Raw genomic sequence first — 23,987 nt, forward strand, 5'->3', positions numbered from 1 at the left:
ACCACTTTCCCTGTCTGCGCAGGGTTTGCTTTAAATAGATGCGCGTAATAGCGCTGCAGGCCCGGGACCGGGACACATCAGAGCATTCTATTATCACAGCAGAGTCCGGAACAGTCACCGCTAGTCAGCCGAGACAGCACCGGCTCCCAGTGCTACAGCCAGCAACGGCATCTCACACCGGACCTCCATCCCTTTCCTGCTTCTGTTTCCCCATGCTGCCGAGTCACAGAGGGCAGGCACCGGAGAACCTCCAGCGCTGACACGTGCATTCAAATTCAGAGGAGCCGGTAAGAGGCACATAGTGCCGGTTCTTCATTGACCTCTTCTTGTATTTTGTCCCCGTGCCGCCGGGGTATAGAAGAGCGCATCTTGCACAACTGTATATAACCTGATACGCCTGCAGCGCTATTACGCGCATCTATTTAAAGCAAACCCTGCAAAGACAGGGAAAGTGGTCTAATTTCTGAAAGCCTACAGCGCCGCCGAGCGCCAAAACTACTGTGGATTAACCCTATCAGCGTTATGTATGCTATGTGACTATTACAAGACTATTACTTTCATTACCTATCATTCACACAGATAGGTCACAGTCATCCCCTGGACTATTGCTTGACACCTTCTGTCCCATATATCCCTCTAGTGCAATATTAATCCCAATTTTATTTTACTCATTTTTTTATATATGGCTAATATTATTTGTGTGTCGTCCGAAGCAAGGGCCCTGCCGAGGACCTCACAATGAAACTATTGTAATTAATGTAATCTAATAAATGTTTAATATTTGACACAACTCTTCATCTACTATCTCTTTAATTTTCTATTCTTCATCTTTCATCTTATACCCCTAGCCTGGCAGGACTGCTCCATTTATTTATGTATTTGTTAATTACTTCTATTAAAAAAATCTTAATCCTTACAGTACTTATTAGTGGCTGTATGCTACAGAGAAAATTCTTTTCTTTTTGGATTTCTTTTCTGTCTGTCCACAGTGCTCTCTGCTGACACCTCTGTCCATGTCAGGAACTGTCCAGAGCAGCATATGTTTGCTATGGGGATTTTCTCCTGCTCTGGACAGTTCCTAACATGGACAGAGGTGTCAGCAGAGAGTACTGTGGACAGACAGTAAAGAAATCCAAAAAGAAAATAGTTTTCTCTGAGGCATACAGCCCCTGATAAGTACTGTAAGGATTAAGATTTTTAATAGAAGTAGTAATTTACAAATCTGTTTAACTTTCTGGCACCAGTTGATTTAAAAAAAAAAAAAAAAGTTTTTCACCAGAGTACCCCTTTAAGAGGTTAAAGGGAATCTGTCAGCTGTATTTGCTGGTAAAAGCTGCAGAAACAGTTGGATGTCTAATAGGGTGTAAAAGCAAACTGTACGTTTCCTGATGGTTGCCAAACATATAAAATCTCCTTTTTGATCCTCAGCCAAGTGTCAAGGAGGCGGATCTGAGCTGAGCCTCCTTTCTCGCCATTACCTCTCAGCCTCTCTTTCTCTTACAAACAGGCTGTTTATATATATCAAGTTGGGGCTGAGAGGTAAGAGATGATGCACGCCATGCTGTGGCATTTAAGTAGCTCCACCTCCTTGACACTTGGTTGAAAAATACAACCACCCTGGGCTTAACCCCTTAAGGACCGGAGGTTTTTCCGTTTTTACATTTTCGTTTTTTGCTCCTTGCCTTTAAAAAATCATAACTCTTTCAAATTTACACCTAAAAATCCATATGATGGCTTATTTTTTGTGCCACCAATTCTACTTTGTAATGACGTCAGTCATTTTGCCCAAAAATCTATGGTGAAGCGGGAAAAAAAATCATTGTGCGACAAAATTGAAAAAAAACGCTGTTTTGTAACTTTTGGGGGCTTCCGTTTCTACGTAGTACATTTTTCGGTAAAAATGACACCTGATATGTATTCTGTAGGTCCATACGATTAAAATGATACCCTACTTATATAGGTTTGATTTTGTCGGACTTCTGGAAAAAATCATAACTACATGCAGGAAAATTAATACGTTTAAAATTGTCATCTTCTGACCCCTATAACTTTTTTATTTTTCTGTGTATGGGGCGGTATGAGCGCTCATTTTTTGCGCCGTGATCTGAAGTTTTTAACGGTACCATTTTTGCATTGATAGGACTTATTGATCACTTTTTATTCATTTTTAAATTATATAAAAAGTGACCAAAAATGCACTATTTTGGACTTTGGAATTTTTTTGCGCGCACGCCATTGACCGAGCGGTTTAATTAATGATATATTTTTATAATTCGGACATTTCCGCACGCGGTGATACCACATATGTTTATTTTTATTTTTATTTACACTGTGTTTTTCGGCGATCGGACAGCGAGGAGGCAGGAAGGGGCCCTCCCGCTGTCCTGTCAGCTGTTCGGGATGCCGCGATTAGCCGCGGCGATCCCGAACAGCCCGACTGAGCTAGCCGGGAACTTTCACTTTCACTTTTAGCCGCGCGGCTCAGCTTTGAGCGCGCGGCTAAAGGGTTAATAGCGCGCGGCGTCGCGATCGGCGCTGCGCGCTATTAGAGGCGGGTCCCGGCTTCACTATGACGCCGGGCCCGCCATGATATGACGCGGGGTTACTGTGTAACCCCGCGTTATATCAGAAGAGCAGGACCAAGGACGTACCGGTACGTCCTTGGTCCTTAAGGGGTTAAAGGGGTACTCCGCCCCTAGACATCTTATCCCCTATCCAAAGGATAGGGGATAAGATGTCAGATCGCTAAGATGTCAGACCGCTGCTGGGGACCCCGGGGATCGCTGCTGCAGCACCCCGCTATCATTAATGCGCAGAGCGAGATTGCTCTGCACGTAATGACGGGCAATACAGGGGCCGGAGCATCGTTGCTTCACGGCTCCGCCCCTCGTGACGTCACAGCCCGCCCCCGTCAATACAAGTCTATAAAAAAAAAAAAAAAGAAAACACTATCACTCCTGTATAGGTCAAAAGGAAATCAGGAATCCGATTAGTTATTTGAAACAACATGGACAGTTTTTATGCATGAAGGTGGACAAAGACATAAATTTAACCCACTGAACGTCAGACCGATTTAATTTGGAACACTTCTATCATCTATTTATGGCCAACTAGGAGTTATGCCAATGTTGGTTCCGTATGATCTCAGACAGACTTATTAGACATGAAACATTTCCAGACAACATACCCATGCAAATTTCATTTTCAAACTTTAAGCTACCGTACTTGAAAAAGTATAATAAAAAAAAAAAAAAACAACAATATAGCAAGTTATTTCCCCAAATTTAACACAAAATGCCATTTTTTTTTTAAATGCAGGGATGTGGATATCCTATCGCCAGAACTGCATGTCCCAGCCACGTGAATTTGTCAGGCCTTTAGCCCTGCTTTGGGCAAGCAGGGCCAGACCTGAAAGCCCCTGACAAGTATGGCAGAGTTAAAGGTGTATGGAGCAGGCTCTGGACTTGAGCCAGCTCCATATCGATTTCATGCTGAGCTGGGGGGCCGCCGCTCATAGCCGGCATGCGGCGATTGCTGCGGGCGGCTATTAACCCTTTAGACTGCCAATGTCAAAGGGGTCGATCCACTGGAAAGGTAGCCAGAGGATACCTCTGCTTCCCTAGGCACCATGTATGGTACCAATACAAATAACAGATTACAGTGTAAAAAATTAACAACCTAACAGCCTGGTATATGGAGGGGCGGGGGGACACGGGATAAAAAATGGCAATTAAAGAAAAATTCTAAACAGTTTAGAATTTTTTTTAAATTAGTAAAACATGAAAGAAAATACAGTATCCAAATTTGGTACTGCTGTAATCAGACCGACCTAAAGTATCAAAATAACATGTTTGACCGCCAAATTTGCAAAAGTCTTGCGTTACCCTTTTAGGTACAGTGTGGACCCTCTGAAGGGGGCAGACTAGCTTACCTTCCATGCACACAGTACAGGCCTTTTCCTGTGCACTATATAACACAATTACTATACTTAAGTGGGTGGTTAGCATTACTTCAGTAAATCCCTTCCACTTTGCTATCTACCCACTGCAGCAAAGCCATGCTCCCTTGGAGACCATGTGACTTACGACAAATTGGGGGACATTTATCCTTTTCTTTAGAGCTTTTTTTTTTCCCTAACAATTGGCACATGAAATGTTGCAGTATGCAAAAACCTGCAAACAACCTTCCAACCAAAAGTCAAATTTCAGTTTTTACTTTGCAGAAGTAACAAATTTATCAAGTGCTCTGCCCATCTCATCCCTATGCATCACCTCCCTGCTCACGCGGCAGGTTTACTCTACGGCGCATGTGCCACATCACCCAGGAAGCTGCGTATGTGCCGTAGAGTATACATGCGCAAGCAGGGAGGGAGGTGATGCATAGGGATGAGCTGGGAAGAGCGCCCACCCAGCCGAAGATGACGTAGGGCTGCCCATAGCTCCAGCCTTAGCTCCACCCATGCCCCCAAGACTTACTTTACATAAGAAAGAAAAGGGGTACGGCTGGACATTTTGGGACACGGTAGGCATCGTTTTGATCAGTATCACCCGCACTACAAGCCTGTATGACAGGTTAGTGCGGGTGATACTGATGACAGATTTCCTTTATAAAGGTCGCACAAAAAGTCAGAGTAGAAACCTTACAAAATGTTGTACTGAAGTAAACAAATGTGTACCAGCACCATAGTTTTCAAATGCCTGCACCATTTAATAAATTTAATGACTGCTGTAATCCCAGAATTTAATCCAGAGTAGAACCACTTATAAGAACACACATTGGTACATTTGTCTAAAGTACATGCTTTCTGTAAGCTAAAGCTTGGGTGTCACAGGTCCTTTCAACAGGACAATGATCCCATGCATACCGTGAAGTCCGCCAAGATCCTGGGGTGGACAAAAAATCTTTGGTGGGATTTAAATGGCCACTCTCATTAAAACTAATTTTTGTAATAGCACTCCTTATGGTAAATAAAAAATCGTTCTAATATACTTTGCTTAACATAAATAAATATGAAGTTTTCTATGTTTAATTTATGTTTAAAAAAGCTGCCACTAGGTGTCTCCCTACTTGTCCAGAGCACATTACCCCACAACTTATGCAAGACTTTGGACTCCTGCTGTCCTGGCAGAAGTCGAAAATCAGGAAATGCAGTTGGGGTGGTGGGTGTGCAGCAGTGGACAATCATAGCTCATCTCATAGTGAACTGCTCTAGGCTGTGTGTAGCAGAGTGAGGGAGGAAGTTCTCCCCTGTATGGCTTCAGATGATGTCACACCTGCTGGGTAACGCCCCTTCCCAGTCTGTGAATCTGACTGTGACTGAGCAGAAAATACAGAGCAATATCAAGGTAGAAAACTAAGAAATAATAAATAGACAGGGGGTGGTTTATCATGATGGGGCAGTGAACTGGGAGGATTATAACATTTAACAAGCTCATGAGAGGTACTCTTTAAAGAAGGTGGTTGTAGCACACAAACACAAGAATACTGGTGAACTGGAGGCTATCTGCCCATGATGACTGGGCTAAGATGTCCCAGGAATGCTGCCAGAAGGTAGTGTCTGGCTATACATATCACTTTCTACGAGTCTGAGACATTTATTGAATATGCACACTGTTTGAATAAGCGTTCTGAGGATAGCCAAGAAGAAAGGAAAATGGACACAGCGATCAGGTGCCCCAATCAAGTAAATGGAAATAAGCTTTAGTATTTTCCACTGCTGCCATGAACAGTATGGCAGTTTCAGGGAAGAGCAAAGGTGAACAATGAAAAGACTGCAATGCTTGCATGAGGGCCAAAGCTACTTAAATCAGCTGATTGGCAGTAGTGCTGGGAGTTAGACCACTGCCGATCTAATATTGATAGCTTATCATGAGGATTGGCTATCAGTTCTGTAAGGTTCTTTTACTATAAGCACAAAAGGGATCGATCTCCTCTGTTCTCCTACCCAAAACCAATCATGGCACCTAAAGGAGTAAATGAAAGATGCCTGTTAGTTCAGGGTGCTCATTGGACCCAGCAAAGTGACTGCAAGGGTCCCATGGGTTAAAATGGTGGTGCAGGTTCCTCTTTCCAGCCTCGGGATCAATGCTCCAATGATGCAGCCTGACAAAGCCAGGCTGTGTCAATAGAGTGTCAATCTCACTGTTCAATGGCAGGCTGGAGCAATGGAATGCCGATAAAACTAATCAATGCTGTGCTATGGCATGATTTTTAGAGGAAGAAACAAGTGCAAACAAAAAAAAAAAACCTTAAGGGGTAAAACATTGCTCTTAAACAGGATCTGTTTTTTGTCTAACAGCGCCACTTTTCTCTATGGCCTGTGTTGTTGTCAGATACATGTGAACTTTTAAACTCAATCTCAGTTTTTGTCTGACAAAAAAAAAAATAAAAGAAAAAACAAACAGTACTTACTGGAATGCTCTCTCTTTGTCTCTCTCGTCACAAATACAGAGTGTGTCGTTCATCACACCGTGCATGCCCTAATCCAGGCACAACACTGATTCAAATATTTTGTAATGTTTGTGGAAGATCACCGCACCGCCATATTGATCGAAGTTCTAAATAAAAAAAATTTAAAGGCATATTAAAAAAAAATAATTATAATTAAATTATGTGTTTTACACTCAAACTGCACCTACTCATAATACCCCACAATCTAACCTATTACACAAATTTGGTTCTTAAAAGAAGCTTTGTTTTTAGCAAAGTAAAGCTGAATTGCCAGACTACACTATAATCATGAGGAGATCATGGCCGCCCCTCCTCTTTCAGTTTACAAAAATGACAAATACTACGCTATATCTTAGCATTGCAATTGCTAGAGGTTTAACATTTGGAACCCCAAATAAAAGGGGCTGTTGTTCACTGTAGGTACAAATATTGTGACACAGCTGCAGTGCTGGGCTCCAGCTTTTTCCCTTCTGGGGGATGTGGAGGTTGCAATATCATAGTAATATGCAACTTACTATCATAGCAATACTGCATGTCTGCAGAATAAGACAGTTCTGACTGCCAGTCTAATGTGTAGGATCAGGTATCCTTTGCCAAATCATAAAGGATAATTTTGTATTCAAAATACAATAAAATGACTGTACAGGGGTAGATTTATCAAAACCTGTCCAGAGGAAAAGTTGCTGAGTTGCCCATGGCAACCAGATCGCTGCTTTCATTATTCAGAGGCCTTTTCAAACATGAAAGAAGCAATCTGATCGGTTGCTATGGGCAACTTAGCAACTTTTCCTCCGGACAGGTTTTGATAAATCTCCCCCATAATATTGTATGAGTGAATTTGCGGATGAGATGGTGCATCTTTGTACTTGAATGACAGACTATCCTCTACTGCACGGCACCCACCTTGTGGTAAACTACAACACCACTTATTAAGCAACTAAATCAAGTAAGGATATGTGCAGTTGAAACAAAAAGTACCGTATTTGATCTCTGGATGTCTGCATGGATTACCAAGCTATTTGTCACATCAGGGTTAGGCCATGCTTCCACTTTAATTTTTTTTAACACCAGAAAAAAAGGCCAGAAAACTTCCACAGATTTTTCCTGAGTTTTGGCAGTTTTTCCTGGTGTGTGGAAAGGAGATGAGGAGTGATGTATAGCGTCACTACTCACCTCCCCCGGCCGTATAGTATACAGGGGTGCATAGAGTACCAGTGTATATTATACAAGAGCCAGGAATCCTGTCACCAGACTGCTCCTATAGCCCCTTTAGGTGGTATACAGTATATACAGCTATCTATAGGTGGCTGTATATACTGTATACAGAAGCCAGACATCCACCTACCTCCCTTGCTCCTGTCCCGGCCAGGTTAGTGCAGCTCCACCCCTAGTGATGATGGCATTAGGGGCAGAGCTAAAGATGGCAGCCAGGGTGGTAAGTCTAAGGCTCTGTTCACATTGTACAGTGTCTTCCCAAACAGAGACTCCAACTGTTTCTAAACTACAACTCCCAGCATGCCCGGACAGCCAAGGCTGTCTTTGGGAAGACATTGCATTATGTGCACTCTCCCCAGCGAAGAGTGCCAAAAATGTACTAACCATTTTTTTTTTCCTCATTTCAGATCAGTGTATGCAGAAGATTACGGTGGATTCCATGGACTACGGTGATTACCTTCATTTTTTTTCTTTAAATAAAATGGCCAACGAGGGCTATGAGGGAGTGTTTTTTTTTGTTTGTTTTTTTAAAATAAAATAATTTTTTCAATGTGTCATTTTTTTATCATTTAATTTTCTGGCTTAGTAGTGGAAGGAGTCTTATAGACAGAGTCCATTACCAAGCCAAGGTTTAGCATTTGCCCCAAAAACAGCTAGCAATAACCCTCAAATATTACCCGGTATCCACTGCCACAGGGGTACCATGAAGAGCCAGTAACAACAGGCCCGGAGCATCAAAAATGTAAACCTGCCCATGTGAATGTACCCTGTACATTCACATGGGGGGGGGGGGGGGGAAACCTCCAGCTGTTTCAAAACAGACCGTGCAAGCTGGGAGTTGCACTTTTGCAACAGCTGGAGGCACACTAGTTGGAAAACCTTCAGTTAGGTTCTGTTACCTAACTCAGTATTTTACAACCAGTGTGCCTCCAGCTGTTGCAAAACTACAACTCCCAGCATGTACTGATCACCGAAGGGCATGCTGGGAGATGTAGTTATGCAACAGCTGGAGGTACGCAACTACAACTCCCAGCATGCCGAGACAGCTGTTTGGGCATGCTGGAATTTGCAGTTTTGCAACATCTGGAGAGCTACAGTTTAGAAACCACTGCACAGTGATCTCCAAACTGTGACCCTCCAGATGTTGCAAATACAGCTGTTTGGGCATGCTAGGAGTTGTAGTATTGCAAGATCTGGAGGGATACAGTTTAGAGACCACTGTACAGTGGTCTCTACACTGTAGCCCTCCAGCTGTTGCAAAACTACATATTCCAGCATGCCCAAACAGCTGTCTGGGCATGCTGGGAGTTGTAGTTTTGCAACATCTGGAAGGCTACAGTGTAGAGACCACTGTATAGTGGTCTCAGACTGTAGCCCTCCAGATGTTGCTAGGCAACTTACCAGCTTCCGTACGATCCAGGGAGCCATCCTCTTCTGCCGCATGACATCGCCCGCTGCCTCCGCATGGGTAAGTGGATCTTCCGCACCTGGTCCCCTTCGGTTCCCCGTTCTGCCCCGCCTATTGGGGGTAGGCAGGACGGGGAAAACAAAAGTTAACCCCCCCCCCACCCCTGATCTGCTATTGGTCGTCGCTTCTGACTACCAATAGCAGGGATAGGAGGGGTGGCACCCCTGCCACCTCACTCCTATCCCTTCAGGGGGATCGTAGGTGTCTTAGACAACCGCGATCCCCCTTATATTCCGGGTCACCATAGACCCGTATGACCCGGAATAGGCGCAAGTCGCAAGTGTGAATTCACTTGCGATTAGCGCCAATCGCCGACATGGGGGCGGTCTGATGACCCCCCTGGGCATTTGCACGGGGTGCCTGCTGATCGATATCAGCAGTTACCCCGGTCCGGTCCCCAACCGGCGCGCGGCAGGGACTGAAATTCCAACTGGCGTATGAATACCTCCTGGGTCCTTAAGTACCAGAAAGCCAGGGTGTAGCCATATGCCCTAGGTCCTTAAGGGGTTAACCCCTTAAGGACCCAGCCAATTTTCACTGTAGGGCCCGGCCATTTTTTGCACACTGCCACTTTAAGCATTAATAACTCTAGGACGCTTTTACCTTTCATTCTGATTCCAAGACAGTTATTTTTTCGTGACATATTCTACTTTATGATAGTGGTAAAATGTTGTCAATACTTGCATCATTTCTTGGTGAAAAATTCAAAAATGTTATGAAAAAATAGAAAATGTTGCATTTTTTTAACTTTGAAACTCTCTATTAATAAGGAAAATGAATATTCCAAATAAATTATATATTGATTCACATATACAATATGTCTACTTTATGATTGCATCATAAAGTTGACATGTTTTTACTTTTGGAAGACAGAGGGCTTCACAATATAGCAGCTATTTTCAAATTTTTCACAAAATATTCAAAATCAAAATTTTTCAGGGACCAGTTCAGTTTTGAAGTGGATTTGAAGGGCTTTCATATCAAAAATACTCCATAAATGACCCCATTATAAAAACTGCACCCCTCAAAGTATTCAAAAGGTTTGTTAACCCTTTAGGTGTTTCACAGGAATAGCAGCAAATTGAAGGAGAAAATTCAAAATCTTCATTTTTTACACTCGCATGTTCTTGTAGACCCAGTTATTGAATTTTTACAAGGGGTAAAAGGAGAGAAATCTTCCTAAAATATGTAACCCAATTTCTCTCGAGTAAGGAAATGCCTCATATGTGCATGTCAAGTGTTCGGCGGGTGCAGTAGAGGGCTCAGAAGGGAAGGAGCGACAGTGGGATTTTGGAGAGGGAGTTTTTCTGAAATGGTTTTTGGGGGGCATGTCATTTAGGAAGCCCCTATGGTGCCAGAACAGGGAAGAAGAAAAAAAATAAATAAATAAATAAAAAACACATGGCATACTATTTTGGAAACTACACCCCTCAAGGCACGTAACAAGGGGTCCAGTGAGCCTTAACACCCCACAAGTGTTTCACGACTTTTCGTTAAAGTTGGATGTGTAAATTATTATTTTTTTTCCACTAAAATGCTGGTTTTCCCTCAAATGTAAAATTTTTACAAGGGGTAATAGGACAAAATGCCCCCCAAAATTTGTAACACCATTTCTTCTGAGTATGGTAATACCCAATGTATAATGACGTCAGGTGCTCTGCTGGCGCACTACAATGCTCAGAAGAGGAGGAGCGCCATTGAGCTTTTGGAGACAGAATTTGGTAGGAATAGAAGTCGGGGGCCATGTGTGTTTACAAAACCCCCCTTGGTGCCAGAACAGAGGACTCCCCCACATGTGACCCCATTTTGGAAACTACACCTCTCACAGAATTTAATAAGGGGTGCAGTGAGCATTTCACCCCACTGGCTTTTGACAGATCTTTGGAACAGTGGGCTGTGCAAATGAAAAATTACATGTGTTGGGTGTAAATGCTCACTGCACCCCTTATTACATTTCGAGAGGGGCGTAGTTTCCAAAATGGGGTCATATGTGGGGGGGTCCACTGTTCTGGCACCACGGGGGGGGGGGGCTTTGTAAACACAAATGGCCTCCAAAAGCCCAATGGCGCTCCTTCTCTTCTGAGCATTGTAGTTTGTCCGCTAGCACTTTACATCCACATACTCAGAAGAAATGGGGCTACACATTTTGAGGGTTTTTTCCCCCCATTTTCCCTTGTGAAAATGAAAAATGTAGGGTAACACCAGCATTTTAGTGAATTTTTTTTTTTTTTATTGTTTTCACATCCAACTTTAATGAAAATTCGCCAAACACCTGTGGGGTATTAAGGCTCACTATACCCCTTGTTACGTTCTGCGAGGGGTGTAGATTCCAAAATGGGGTCACATGTGGGTATTTATTGTTTTGCGTTTATGTCAGAACCGCAGTAAAATTAGCCACCCCTGTGCAAATCATCAAATTAGACCTGAAGTGTACATGGTGCGCTCTCACATCTGAGCCATGTTGTGCGCCATAGAGAACTTTGCGTCCACATTTGGGGTATTTCTGTACTCAGGAACTGGGGTATTTCTGTACTCCGAAATTGTGTTACAAATATTGGGGGGCTTTTTTTTTATTTTACCGCTTGTGAAAATTTTAAGTATGATGCAACACCAGCATGTTAGTGTAAAAAATTACATTTTTTTTACACTAACATGCTGGTGTAGACCCCAACTTTACCTTTTCATAAGGGGTAAAAAGGAGAAAAAGCCCACCAAAATTTGTAACGCAATTTCTCCTGAGTACGGAAATACCCCATATGTGGCACTAAACTGTTGCCTTGAAGTAAGGCAGGGCTCCAAAAGAGAGAGAGTGCAATGCGCATTTGAGGCCTAAATTGGGGATTTGCTTCCGCCACCAAGATACCCTACGCCAGCGTTTCCCAAACAGGGTGCCTCCCAGCATGCCTTGACAGTCAGTGGCTGTCCGGCAATACTGGAAGTTGTTGTTTTTCAACAGCTGGATGCTCAGTTTTGGAAACCGTGCCGTAAAAGACATTTTTATTTTTCTTGGGGGGTGGGTGACTGTGTAAGGGTGTATATGTAGTGAAGTGTAGTGTTTTTAGGGTACATTCACACGGGCATTTACAGCGAGTTTCCCGCTGGGAGTTTGAGTTGCGGCGGAAAATTTGCTGCAGAAAACTCGCTGTAAACCTCTGTCCGTGTGAATTTACCCTGTACATTCACATGGGGGAGGGTGCAAACCTTCAGCTGTTGCAAAACTACAACTCCCAGCATGCACCGACAGACCATACATGCTGGGAGTTGTAGTTATGCAACAGCTGGATACACATTGGTTGTTTGTTACATAACTCAGTGTTTCGCAACCAGTGGGCCTCCAGCTGTTGCAAAACTACAACTCCCAGCATGTACAGTCTATCAGTGCATGCTGGGAGTTGCAGTTTGCAACAGCTGGAGGCACACTGGTTGAAAAACGCTGAGTTAGGTAACAAACTCCGTGTTTCGCAACCAGTGTTCATTCAGCTGTTGCAAAACTACAACTCTCATCATGCACTTACAGCCGAAGGGCATGCTGGGACTTGTAGTTATGCAACAGCTGGAGGCACACTATTGCAACTCCCGGCATGCCCTTTGATAGTTTGTGCATACTGGGGGTTGTAGTTATGCAATTGCTGGAGGCACACTTTTTCATAGAAAAAATGTGCCTCCAGCTGTTGCATAACTACAATGCCCAGCTTGCACACACTACCAAAGGGCATGCTGGGAGTTGTAGTAGTGCCTTCTGCTGTTGCATAACAACTCCCAGCATGGCTTTGTGTGCATGCTGGGAATTGTTGCTAAGCAACAGCAGGAGGCCAGCCTTACCTCCTGCTGCTGCGCACACGTCCAGGTAACCACTCCCGGCACCAGCTCTCGCCTTCCGGAATAGGCCCTAAGGGACACCCCCCACAGCAGGCGTCCTGATTCACCAGTGCCACCATCACTCCTGCTGCTATAGGGTGATAGGTGCCTTATCGGACGGCACCTATTACCCTTTCTTTCAGGGTCACCTGGGACCCGATTGACCCGGAACTGCCGATCTGAATTGATTTGGGTTTGCATGGGGTGCCTGCTGAACTATTTCGGCTAGCGGCGGACCCGAATTCCCACGGGCGTACAGGTACACCCTTGGTCCTTAAGTACCAGGACGTCAGGGTGTACCGATACGCCTGTGGTCCTTAACCCACTTGGGGACGAAGGCCCTTGCTCCCTGGTACTTAAGGACCAAGAGCGCACCTGTACGCCCGTGGGAACTTCGAGGACCGGACTGGGATGCCTGCTCAAATCATTCAGCAGGCATCCCATGTAAATGTCTGGGAGTAGGCCTGGGTAGTATGAGCAAAAACGTGTATCACGGTATTTTTTTAAGTGATGGCGGTTTCATGGTATTTAACGGTATTCCCCCCCCGCCCCCCCATGTGACCTGGGTGCTGCTTCTCTCCAAACACCCCCCCCCCCTCACAATTCATTATCAGCGCAGCGATGTCCCCACATCGGGTCACCCGCGTGCGCTCCTCTGCTCATCCTCCTATGAGTTGCGGCCCGCAGCGCTAGAAATCTGTACTACAAATAACATTTCCCAGGCTGCAAAAATAAAGAAAATAAACTTTAACTAACCTGCCTACGTTCCCCCGTTGCTCTGCTACCATCTTCACTGTCCTGCGCTGTGGTCCTATTGCAGTTTCCTTGCGACTGGAAAGTCACAGAGCCGCCAGCCTATCATCGGCCGGGGCGGGACATCGCTGCGGCCGGTGATGGGCTGAGCGTGCTGTCATGTATGCTCATCACATGACAGTGGGCTCAGCCTATCAGCGGCCGAGGTGGGACATCGCTATGGCCGGTGATAGGCTAACGGCTCTGAGACGTTCCCATCCCCAGAACCGCAGCACCATGAGGAGGGACCAAGTCGGAAGGCAAGTTAAAGTTTGTTTTGTTTATTTTTGCAGCATTATTTGTAGTACAGATTTCTAGCGCCAGCGACCCGCAAATCGTATGAGGATGAGCAGAGGAGCGCACGCGGGTGACATGATGTGGGAACAGATGTGGGCACAGCCCAGCTGATAATTCATATTGTGCGTGGAGCAGAATAGCATTCGCGGGTCAAATATGATTAGTTCCCCGATGTGGGGACAGCACGCTGCGGCGGATAATTCACCCATTCGAAGGGGGGGGGGGCGGCCAACCGGCATGGTGCTATGGGCAAAATTCATATCGTTAGGGGGAAAAAAACGGTATTCGGTATGAACCGATATACCGCCCTGGGGGGGGGGGGGGGTCCTGAAACTATCAATTCAGATCGGCAACTTGCGGCTATTCTGGGCTGATCAGTTCCCTGATGACCCGACAGCCTGGAAAATAGGGATGATCAGAGCTGTCAGAGACAGCCCCGATCATCCTAAAGGATAGGAGCGAGGTGGCAGAATGCCACCTCCTCCTATCCCCTGCGATTGGCCGATCGGTGGACTGATCGGCGAATCGCAGGGCAGGGGCTATGTTTACTTCCCCCCGCTCTGCCCGCCCCTGGATGTCAGGGCAGAGCGGGGGAAAGATGGCAGCGAGGTGCGGGGCCGTGGATGTGGCGGGGACCGGCGGCAGTCACGCAGAGACCAGGCAAGTGGTGCAGCGGCAGCGTCAAATACTGCACTGAAGATCGCCGTAAAGTGATCTTCACTGCAGCTTCCTGGAGTTTCAAAACTACAGCTCCCAGCATGTCTGGGCGTGCTGGGAGAGTTGTAGTTTTGCAACATCAGGAGGGCCACAGTTTGGAGACCACTGTGCAGTGGTCTCAAAACTGTGTCCTTCCAAATGTTGCAAAACTACAACTCAGCATGCCCAAACAGTCCAGGCATGCTGGGAGTTGAAGTTCTGTAACATCTGGCCCTTCAGATGATGCAGAACTACAACTTCCAGCATGCCTGGACAGTCTCAGCATGCTGGGAGTTGTAGTTTTGCAACATCTGGAAAGGCACAGTTTGAAGACCACTATACAGTGGTGTCCAAATTGTAGCGCTCAGGATGTCAATTCAAAGCATGTCGAGACTGTCCAGGCATGCTGGGAGATGTAGTTCAGCAGCATCTGTGCAGTGGTCTCCAAACTGTGTCCTTCCAAATGTTGCAAAACTACAACTGAGCATGCCCAGACAGTCCAGGCATGCTGGGAGTTGAAGTTCTGTAACATCTGGCCGTTCAGATGTGGCCGAACTACAGCTCCCAGCATGCCTGGGCAGTCTGGGCATGCTTTGAGTTGAAGTTTTGCAACATTTGTTCTCCTCCAGTTGTTACATAGTTACATAGTTAGTACGGTCGAAAAAAGACATATGTCCATCAAGTTCAACCAGGGAATTAAGGGGTAGGGGTGTGGCGCGATATTGGGGAAGGGATGAGATTTTATATTTCTTCATAAGCATTAATGTTATTTTGTTCCAGGAAGGTATCTAATCCTGTTTTAAAGCTGTTAATTGTTCCTGCTGTGACCAGTTCCTGAGGTAGACCGTTCCATAAATTCACAGTCCTCACGGTAAAGAAGGCGTGTCGCCCCTTGAGACTAAACTTTTTCTTCTCCAGACGGAGGGAGTGCCCCCTCGTCCTTTGGGGGGGTTTAACCTGGAACAGTTTTTCTCCATATTTTTTGTATGGGCCATTAATATACTTATATACGTTTATCATATCCCCCCTTAAACGTCTCTTCTCAAGACTAAACAATTGTAACTCCTTTAATCGCTCCTCATAGCTAAGATGTTCCATGCCCCATATTAGTTTAGTCGCGCGTCTCTGCACCCTTTCCAACTCTGCAGTGTCCCTTTTGTGGACAGGTGCCCATGTTGCATAACTACAACTCCCAACATGTCCTTCGGCTGTCTGGGAATGCTGGGAGTTGTAGTATTGCAACAACTGGAGGCACACTGGTTGGGAAACATTGTATTTTTCCTAACTCAGTGTTTCCCAACCTGTGTGCCTCCTGCTGTTGCAAAACTATAACTCCCAGCATGCACTGACAGACCCTGCATGCTGGGAGTTGTAGTTTTGCAACAGCTGGAGGCACCCGGGTTGGCAAACACTGAGTTAGGAAACAGACAGTGGTGCGGAAACACTGCGGTTGTTTGTTACCTAACTCAGTCTTTCCCAATCCCAACCAGTGTGCCTCCAGCTGTTGTATAACTACAACTCCCAGCATGCACAGTCTGTCAGTGCATGCTGGGAGTTGTAGTTTTGCCCACCCCCCAAAGTGAATGTACAGGGTACATTCACACGTGTGGGGGTTTACAGCAAGTGTCCCGCTTCAAGTTTGAGACGCTGGAGACACTGTGTTTGGGGAAAACTGACGTACAGTATTTTTGGTGGAAGAGGTAAGTGTAATGCTTGCATCCATGTACACCCCTTTGAAAATCCCTAATTTAGGTCTCAAATGCGCATGGCGCTTTCTCACTTCAGAGCCCTGTCGTATTTCAAGACAAAAGTTTAGGGCCAGGCATGGGGTATCTCCGTACTCGGGAGAAATTTTTGGTGGCTTTTTCTGCTTTTATCCCTTATGAAAATGTAAAATTGGGGTTTACACCAACAGGTTAGTGTAAAAAATGTTTTACACAAACATGCTGGTGTTGCCCAATACTTTTCATTTTCATAAGAGATAAATGGAAAAAAAAGAAAATTTGTAACATACTTTCTCCCAAGTACGAACATACCCCATATGCTCTGCGGACGCACAAGGCTCAGCAGTGAGAGCGCACTATGTACATTTGAGGCCTAAACGGGTGATTTGCACAGGGGTGGCTGCTGGTTACAGCGGTTCTGACATACACACAAAAAATAAATACCCACATGTGACTACCATTTCGGAAACTACCCCCCTCACGGAACATAACAAGGGGTATAGTGAGCATTTACACCCCCACAGGTGACTGACAGATTTTTGGAACAGTGGTCCATGAAAATGAAAAATTTTATTTTTCATTTGGACAGCCCACTGTTACAAAGATCTGTAAGTTACCTGTGAGGTGTAAATGCTCACTATACCCCTTGTTACGTTCCTTGAGGGGTGTAGTTTTCCAAATAGTATGCCATTTGGGGTGTTTTTTGCTGTTCTGGCACCATGGGGACTTCCTAAATGAGACATGCCTCCCCAAAAACCATTTAAGCAAAATTCGTTTTCCAAAAGCCCAATGTCTCTCCTTCCCTTCTGAGCCCTCTAGTGCATCAGCAGATCACTTCACATTCTCATATGAGGCATTTCCTTACTCGAAAGAAATGGGGTTTCACATTTTGGGGGACATTTTCACCTATTACCCCTTGTGAAAATAAAAGATTTGGGTAACATTAGCATTTTAGCAAAAAAAAATTATTATTATTTTATTTTCAAGTCCAAACACAACGCAAAGTCGTCAAACACCTGTGGGGTGTTAAGGCTCACTGTACCCCTTGTTACGTTCCTTGATGGGTGTAGTTTGCTGGGGTGTTTTTTGCTGTACTGGCACCATGGGGGCTTCCTAAATGAGACATGCCCCCCAAAAACCCTTTCAGCAATATTCGCTCTTTAAAATCCCATTGTCGCTCCTTCTCTTCTGAGCCCTCTAGTGCACCCACAGAGCACTTTACAACCACAGATGAGGTATTTCCTTACTCGGGAGAAATGGGGTTACAAATTTTGGGGGGCTTTTTCTCCTTTTACCCCTTGTAAAAATGAAAAAAATATGGGTCTACAAAAACATGTTAGTGTGAGAAATGCAGATTCAGATTTTTCTCCTCCACTCTGCTGCTATTCTTGTGAAATACCTAAAGGGTTAACAAACTTTCTGAATGTCATTTTGAATACTTTGAGGCGTGCAGTTTCTATAATGGGGTAATTTTTGGGGTATTTCTCACAGAAAGGCCCTCAAATCCACTTCAAACTTAACTGGTCCCAGAAAAAAATGAAGATTTTGAAATTTTCGTGAAAATTTTTAAAATTGCTGCTGAACTTTGAAGCCCTCTGATGTATTCAAAAAGTAAAGACATGTCAACTTTATAATGTCAACATAAAGTAGACATATTGACAGGCATTTATCAAACGATTTAGTAAATTTTTTTTTTACAAAAAATGAGGCAAAAATGTCGCACCAGCGACTACGCGATTTTTTGTGCGACATTTTGACTGGAAAGCGAGAAAAGCAAGTTTTCCAAAACTTAACTACGTAGTAATAATTTTAAAATGGACTACGGGTAGTCTGGTATTTATTAACTGAGACAGTCGCAACTGCGCAAGATAAAGTCGCAACAAGGTTAAAAATTGACTAAAATTTACTCCAGCTCAAACATGGAGCAGAAAAAGCTACTGTCAAAGTAAAAAAGAAAAAATTGCTTACGTGAAAGAAAATCATCAACAGGCTGAAACCAGTTGATAAATAAGTCACACATAAGCAAAAAAAAAAAAAGTTAAGAAAAAAGTACTAAAAAAAAAGGAATACATAAGCAAACATTGATAAATGTCCCTCATTGTATTTGCGAATCAATATATAATTTATTTGGGATATCCATTTTCCTTACAAGCAGAGAGTTTCAAAGTTAGAAAAACTGAAATAATTTCAAAATTTTCATGAAATTTGGGGATTTTTCACCAAAAAAGGATGCAAATAACGACGAAAATTTACCACTATGTTAAAGTAGAATATGTCACAAAAATAGTCTCGGAATCAGAATGAAAGGTAAAAGCATCCCAGAGTTATTAATGCTTAAAGTGACAGTGGTCAGAATTGCAAAAAATGCTCTGATCCTTAGGGTCAAAATGGGCTCGTTCCCCAAGGGGTTAAATGGGCACTGTCAGATACAAAACATTTTGATATGTTGTAAAGCATGCAAAACCAATAGGTTTTGCAATTGCGTTCATTAGAAAATATTCAGTATTTCATACTGAAAAAGCCAGTCAAATAACTGCCCCACTGCCTACTTGGACACATACTAGTCCTGCTGTGTCCATGTGTCATCACCTATGTCATGGACACACTTCCTTGATAGACAGCTGTGAGCGCAGGGCTCACAGCTGGAGGAAAAATCCTCCCACGGTCAGCTTGTGTCCCGCTACTGTCAGTGAGGACAAGCTGGGAGTTGTAGTTTTGCTAATGCTAGGGGAGATGTGAGCAGACAGTATACTGAGGGAGGGGGCGGAGACCTGCATAGTGAGACCACACCCCAGCCCTTTGAGAGGAATTCAGACTAGTGAGCTATATTAAAAGTGTAATAAAAAAATTAAGGTTCTAGACACAAAAATTACATGTACATGGTCAGTATTAGGTACTAAGTGATATTAAAAAAAAAAATTTTTTTGTTGGATCTGACGGGTATGCTTTAAGGGGTTAAGAGGCAGAATTGTCAAAATCTTTTATTCCTTTCTGTGACAGATCCCCTCACAGCTATGGATGGGCCTTTAGCTTGGTAAATTTTCAACCCTACACAAAAGCTCAATCATCTTGTCCTTTAATGTATCACACTGGAGGAAGGGGGTTGGGTCAGTTCTGTAGAAACATTCATGTACAGGGATACTTTTTCATGCAAATATACAGGAACACAAGCTGGTTCCACCATGAAGAACACAAGAAGCTTTTTTTCTCCTCAGTTCTCTCTTTTTACTTTTGAGCACTTGTAACACACTTGTAAGGCGGCTGTGTTAACCCAAGTCTAGTTCTCAAGGTCCTAACAATGCATTTTGGACATTTAATTAGCAAGTTGTCACTTGAGCCGCCATCAAAAGACAGTAAGCTGATTAAGAAACAAGATGGCTATGGAAGGAAATGGAGGTCCTTTCCATTGGAGAACTGTTCCAAGTATTACGCAAACTTTTAAATAGGTCACACAAACGCAAATAACCGTATCTGCCTTGAAAACTCAATTACATTTTCATCTCTTGATATCCTCTGGTTCGCTAAAGCGGTACTTCGGTGAAAAGCACCAACATTATATTATATATACACATACATATTTTTATTTATTTATATATATATATATTTATATATATATATATTTATATATATATATATATTTATATATATATATATTTATATATTTATATATATTTATATATTTATATATATTTATATATATATATATATATATATATATATATATATATATATATAAATAAAATGATCTTACCTTCTGTGCTCCCCCAATGCCTCCGATATGACTGACCCTGCTTTCGGTAGGTTCCTTTTTATGGTCTGGGATGTCAAAGTGCAGCTCAGTTTATCGAGGGCCAAAGCAGCGTCCGGACTCAAACAGTGATTGACTGAGAAGCAATGTGAGATATTGGAGCCGGACACCAGTCAGAAGACTGGAGCTTGGGCTTAATACGTCACAATTCTGCTCTGCCCCGTCATCTGACTAAGACGGGACACCGCTGCGGCTGGCAATTCACTGAGCTGCACAGTGATGTCCTGGGGCCCAGAACCAAGAAGAGAATAGCACCGGAGACTCATGTGGAGGCACTGTGGGGAGAGGGAGGTAAGTAAAGATTTTTTTTTTTTTTTTTAATGCACCCTGGACATATATATATATATAAAAAAAAAAAAAAAAACTGTAATATTGTTGATTATGTATGACAGGCATGAAGACATTTCTTAAGAGGTTTTCTCAGCAAAATATAACAATGGCCCCCGAACTGTTCCGATTTTGTCGGGACAGTAACAAGCAATTTCAACGTCCAGGGCTATGTAGAATATAGCTGCTGGCACGGAGGGGCCTAAACTATAATTGGGGCATAGTACGGAGGGACCTAAACCAGTGTTTTCCAAACAATGTTTGGCTGTCTGGGCATTCTAAGAGTTGTTTTGCAACAGCTGGAGACACACGGTTTGGAAAGCACTGACCTAAACTATAATAGTGGCATTGTACAGAAGAGCCTAAACTATAATGGGGGCATTGCACAGAAGGGCCTTAACTACACTGCTCAAAAAAATAAAAGGGCACACTAAGATAAAACATCCTAGATCTGAATGAACTAATCGTATGAAATACTTTCGAATGTGAATGTGCTGACAACAAAATCACACAAAAATTATCAATGGAAATCAAATTTATGAACCCATGGAGGTCTGGATATGGAGCCACACTCAAAATCAAAGACGAAAACCACACTACAGGCTGATCCAACTTTGGACGCAGGGTTTTTCCGTTTTTTGCATTTTCATTTTTTCCTCATCCCCTAAAAATCATAACGCTTTCAATTTTGCACATCAAATTCCATATGATGGCTTATTTCTTGCGCCAAAAATTCTACTTTGCAGTGCCATTAGTCATTTTACCCAAAAATCCACGTCAAAACAGAAAAAAAATTCATTGTGCGACAAAATTGAAGAAAAAATTTATTTTGTAAATTTTGGGGGCTTCCGTTTCTATGCAGTTCATTTTTCGGTAAAAATAACCCCTTATCTTTATTCTGTAGGTCCATACGGTTAAAATGACACCCTACTTATATAGGTTGGATATTGTCGTACTTCGTAAAAAAAAAAATCATAACTACATGTTACAAAAATTGTACCGATTAGAATTTTTATAGATTGGACTTTTAGATCACTTTTTATTCATTTTTTCATGATATGAAAAGGCAACAAAAATACACTATTTTGACCGTGAGATTTAATTAACAATATATTTTTTTTTATAGTTCGGACATTTCCGCACACGGCGATACCACATGTTTATTTTTATTTTCCCCGTTTTTTTTTTTATGGGAAAAGGGGGGTAATTCAAACTTTTATTAGGGAAGGGGTTAAATGACCTTTGTTAACTTTTTTTTTTCTAACAGTGTTATAGCTCCCATAGGGACCTATAACACTGCACACACTGATCTCCTATGCTGATCCCTGCAAAGCCATAGCTTTGCACGGATCAGTGAGATAGGGGCTTGAATTCTCAAGCCTGTAGCTCAGGCTTGGAGCAATGAATCGACGATCGGACGCCGCGGAGACAGGTAAAGAGACCTCCGCATGCGATCCAGCTGATCGGAACATCGCGATTTTATCGCGATGTCCCGATCAGCCCGACTGAGCTGCCGGGAAGTGTTTACTTTCGCTTTCAGACGCGGCGGTCAACTTTGATCGCCGCGTCTGAAGGGTTAACAGCGTGCGGCACAATGATCAATGCCGCGCGCTGTTAGCTCAGGGTCCCGGCTATGATTAGCAGCTGGGACCGACATGGTTTTAAACACCGGGACCGGGCGCAGGGCGTACAGGTACGCCCTACGTCCTTAAGGGGTTAAAACATGTCAAAATGAGGCTCAGTAGTATGTGTGTGTGTGTGTGGCCTCCACGTGCCTGTATGACCTCCCTACAAACACCTGGGCATGCTCCTGAGGAGGTGGGGGATGGTCTCCTGAGGGATGTCCTCCCAGACCTGGAATAAAGCATCCGCCAACTCCTTGACAGTCTGTGGTGCAACGTGGCGTTGGTGGATGGAGCGAGACATGATGTCTCAGATGTCCCAGGTCTAGGGAAAGGGGGTGCCAGTCCATAGCATCAATGCCTTCCTCTTGCAGGAACTGCTGACACACTCCCGTCACATGAGGTCTGGCATTGTCTTGCATTAGGAGGAACCCAGGGCCAACCACACCAGCATATGGTCTCACAAGGGGTCTGAGGATCTCATCTCGGTACCTAATGGCAGTCAGGCTACCTCTGGCAAAAATGCCACCCCACACCATTACTGACCCACCGCCAAACCGGTCATGCTGGAGGATGTTGCAGTCAGCAGAACATTCTCCACGGCATCTCCAGACTCTGTCACATGTGCTCAGTGTGAACCTGTTTCATCTGTGAAGAGCACAGGGCGCCAGTGGCGAATTTGCCAATCTTGGTGTTCTCTGGCAAATGCCAACGTCCTGCACGGTGTTGTGCTGTAAGCACAACCCTCACCTGTATAAATCGTGCCTTCATACCACCCTCATGGAATCTGTTTCTGACCGTTTGAGTAGACACATGCACATTTGTTGCTGGCTTGAAGTCATTTTGCAGGGCTCTGGCAGTGCTGCTCCTGCTCCTCCTTGCAAAAAGGCAGATGTAGCGGTCCTGCTGCTGGGTTGTTGCCCTTCCACGGCCTCCTCCACGTCTCCTGATGTACTGGCCTGTCTCCTGGTAACGCCTCCATGCTTTGGACACTACGCTGACAGACAAAGCAAACCTTCTTGCCACAGCTCGCATTGATGTGTCATCCTCGATGAGCTGCACTATCTGAGTCACATGTGTGGGTTGTAGACTCCGCCTCATGCTACCACTAGAGTGAAAGCACCACCAGTATTCAAAAGTGACCAAAACATCAGCCAGGAAGCATAGGAACTAAGAAGTGGTCTGTGATCACCACCTGCAGAACCAATCCTTTATTGGGGGGGTGTCTTGTTAATTGCCTATAATTTCCACCTGTTGTCTGTTCCATTTGCACAACAGCATGTGAAATTGATTGTCACTTGATTGAAATTGATTGACAGAAGTGTGATTGACGTGGAGTTACATTGTGTTGTTTAAGTATTCCCTTTATTTTTTGAGCAGTGAATAATGGGGGGCATTGTATAGAAGGGCCTTAACTATACAGGGAAAAAGTACAGAGAATCCTTACTATGGGGCATTGCCCAGAGGGACCTGGACATACAAATATATGGGGGGCACAAAGCTGGCACTGTTACTGTGTGGGGCAATACCAATGGGGATTTTGTAAAGTGGTGTGCATTGCGTTGGTGAAGGGAGCCCAAAATGTTTGTCTGGCAGGTTCTGTGGAGACAAGTCTTTTCTGGTAGAAATCTTCATGGAGTGAAGTAAAGGAAAAAAAATTGAACGACTTCAAGGAAACAAACCTTGATATTCTTTTAGGGAATAAGTTACCTGTGAGTCACCCGATGTAA

The 23,987-nt window shown here is 43.9% G+C and overlaps 1 protein-coding gene across 6 annotated transcripts in view; it reads right to left on the reverse strand.

Moving 5' to 3' along the window:
* Positions 1-23,987, reverse strand: part of APC (APC regulator of WNT signaling pathway) — a 190,309-nt gene that overhangs the window by 132,783 nt on the left and 33,539 nt on the right. For 4 of the 6 annotated variants that reach the window (XM_056537470.1, XM_056537468.1, XM_056537469.1 and 1 more), the window contains exon 2: positions 6,412-6,557. The exons of 1 other annotated variant lie outside the window; for it this stretch is intronic. The gene's annotated coding sequence lies outside the window, so the exon portion shown is untranslated. Of the gene's footprint in view, positions 1-6,411; positions 6,558-20,251; positions 20,271-23,987 lie in introns of those variants that run through there. One more of the 6 variants, XM_056537465.1, reaches the window with a different exon arrangement.

The sequence above is a fragment of the Hyla sarda genome, chromosome 1 (genome assembly GCF_029499605.1).
Source record: "Hyla sarda isolate aHylSar1 chromosome 1, aHylSar1.hap1, whole genome shotgun sequence".
Taxonomy (NCBI): Eukaryota; Metazoa; Chordata; class Amphibia; order Anura; family Hylidae; genus Hyla; species Hyla sarda.